We start from the raw sequence: 3,325 nt of genomic DNA on the forward strand, positions 1-3,325 counted from the left end.
GGGGTGTGGGGTGGGCGTGTACAGTGGTGGCGAATTCTGGCTCGGAAAATTCCTGGAGATATGGGGTGGGGGGAAATAGTGCCTGGGGAAGGTAGAGTTTAGGGACAGGAAGGAACTCTGCTGAGGTGGGACGTCACTCTAGGACTTCCATTTTTCCTAGACTGTGTGGCATACCAAACAGTGTGCTCTTCCAACCTGTCATTTCCTCCAGGGAAACAGCTCCGTAGGCTGGAGATCACTTGTAATTCCAGGAAAAATCCAGGCCCCACCTGGGGATTGGGAACCGTAGGCAGTGTTCTCTCTAAGCTGAATTAGTGTGAGCTAGCTCACAGTTTTTTAGCCTCCGGGTGTCAAGCTCAGGCCTAACGTTCGTTTCCTGAAGAAGAAGAAGAGATTGGATTTATACCCCGCCCTTCACTACCCAAAGGTGTCTCAGAGTGGCTTACAAACTCCTCTCCCTTCCCCTCCCCACAAGACACCCTGTGAGGTAGGCGGGGCTGAGAGAGCTCCTGACAGAAACTGCTCTTTTTCAAGAACAGCTGTGCCAGAGCTATGGCTTGCCCAAGGTCATCCAGCCAGGTGCAAGTGGAGGAGTGGGGAATCAAACCCGGTTCTCCCAGATTAGAGTCCGTGCACTGAACCACTACACCAAACTGGTTAAGTTTGCTTTACTTTCCCTTCGCTTGTCATGTTGAATTCTAGGGGGGGTGTTGATGTTGGAGTGCATGGGGGTAGTAGCCATAATCATTCCTCAAGCTGTGCCCCAGAGTTGGTTCTTGTGTGACTGAACTTGGTGACTTTCTGTGCCTAGGCTAAGTTAGATAAGGCACCATATATCTGTCTGTGTTGCCACAGAAACGCTGGGGGTTAGGTGTGACGTATGAGAGTGTGGAATTTTATGCTTTTAGCTATAGCCTGTAAGTTCTTGCCGTTTTCTTCAGTCCTAACAAAATTTCTCGTACCTACAGCAAGCATATCTTCAATAAAGCATTTCACTTTATTCCCGGTAGTCATGTATGGCTGCGAGAGTTGGACTATAAGGAAGGCCGAGCGCCGAAGAATAGATTCTTTTGAACTATGGTGCTGGAGAAGACTCTTGAGAGTCTCTTGGACTGCAAGGAGATCAAATCAGTCAGTCCTAAAAGAAATCAACCCTGACTGTTCCCCGGAAGGCTAGATAATGAAACTGAAGCTCAAAGACTAGCTTTTAGAGTCTGATATTTAGACTACTTCTTTTAACTTGATGGATGTTTTATTCATATGTACACCCTAATAAGAAGACGGGGACGGCAAAGGATGAGATGGTTAGACAGTGTCATAGATGCAATGAACATGAAATTGAGCCAACTTCAGAGGACGGCGGAAGACAGGAGGGCCTGGCGTGATCTGGTCCATGGGGTCGCGAAGAGTCGGACTCAACTGTGCGACTGAACAACAACAAGTGTGTGTGGAGAGTGTTTTAGCTGGGGACCTGACACTGGCTCACAGATGTTTGTCTTCACTCAGGAAGGGATGGCTCCAGAGCAAACTAATTCATGCAGTAGCCAGACTGCTGGCTCACAACTTTAATGCCCATATCTCACAATTTAGGATTTTTGCTCACAAGACTCCACAGCATAGAGGGAGCATTGATGTTAGGTACCGGTTAGCTCCACTGAGGACTTTTTCTTTTCTTTTTTTCAACAAAGAGGATTTTTTTGGAAACACGCAACATGAAATCTTCCATTAAGGGATACAGTTTCTTCTCAGAATAGGGAAACGTCTGCTAGTCAAAATGGCTGCCGCTGTCCCCACCCAAGATTCCGATTGGGGAATTTCCCAAGATGATTCTCAACCTTAAATGGTACCAAAAATCCCCATTTAGTGACTATGAGTGAGCATGGCTGGTGCTTAAAAGGGAGGGGTCGGGTCACTTGAGGGAGTGATTTCTGTCACAGAGGGGTTCATTAGACGAGCACAAAAACTTTTCAAGTGAAAAATAACTACTGTTATTCAACATCTGTTTCTGACACTAACAGCCATCCTGAACAGAGTTCCTGCAGTCGAAGCCTGTTCGTTTCAGTAGACTTAAAGCTGGAGAAACAGCATAGGATCTCATTTAGGACGGCCAGCTCCCAGTTTGAAAATTCCTGGACATTTAGTGGGTGGAGACCATTGGGATATTTGGGTAATATAGCAGAGTTTTGCCCACTCATAGAAGTGTGATACTGAGTGCAGTAAATACATTTCTCAAAAAAGTATATTGCAAAAAAGATAACCTTACATTTATTCAAGTAGATCCAATTCACATTCAGGTTGTAGTCGAAAGGAGAGACAGAACCCTGATCTAAAGAGGACCTTCCCTATCACATAGGGCCAGCGAGTCTGGCATCATGCGTGTGGGAGTATGAGGGCATTGTCTCTGCAGGAGAGACCTGCAGAGAGATGTCTCTCCATAGAAGTCCATGTTGTTGTTGTTGTTGTTCAGTCGCACAGTCGAGTCCGACTCTCTGCGACCCCATGGACCAGATCTCGCCAGGCCTTCCTGTCTTCCGCCGTCCTCTGAAGTTGGCTCAATTTCATGTTCGTTGCATCTGTGACACTGTCTAACCATCTCATCCTTTGCCGTCCCCGTCTTCTTTGACCTTCAATCTTTCCCAGCATCAGGGTCTTCTTCTCCAGTGAGGGCTCCCTTCTCATTGGGTGGCCAAAGTATTTGAGCTTCAGTTTCATTCTCTGGCCTTCCAGGGAACAGTCAGGGTTGATTTCTTTTAGGATTGACTGATTTGATCTCCTTGCAGTCCAAGAAGGCCATGTGCAGAGAGTGAAAGGACAAAGCGGGAGAGGACGGTTCAGAGGGCAGCTCCCAGGTTAAGAAGAGAAGAAGAAGAGGAGGAAGAAGAAGAAGAAGAGACTGGCTTTATACCCCGCCCTTCACTACCCGAAGGAGTCTCAGAGCGGCTTACAATCTCCTTCCCCTTCCCCTCCCCACAACAGACACCCTGTGAGGTAGGCGGGGCGGAGAGAGCTCTTTCCAGAACTGCTCGTGAGAGAACAGCTCTGAAACAACTTGTGACTGACCCAAGGTCACACCAGCAGCTGCATGTGGAGGAGTGGGGAATCAAACCCAGTTCTCCCAGATTTGAGTCCACCCTCTTAACCACTACACCAAACTGACTCCCATTCATGCAGAGCTTTCTGGATGACACTTCCGTATTAGATCCTTTCCAGTCCGGCTTCCGCCCGGGATACAGGGCAGAGACAGCTCTGGTAACCCTTACTGATGACCTCTGGAGACATCAGGATCGAGGTGGCGTGGCAGTGCTGCTGCTGTTAGATCTGTCGG

The sequence above is a fragment of the Gekko japonicus genome, unplaced genomic scaffold (assembly GCF_001447785.1).
Source record: "Gekko japonicus isolate JY-2015 unplaced genomic scaffold, Gekko_japonicus_V1.1 scaffold2900, whole genome shotgun sequence".
Classification (NCBI taxonomy): domain Eukaryota; kingdom Metazoa; phylum Chordata; class Lepidosauria; order Squamata; family Gekkonidae; genus Gekko; species Gekko japonicus.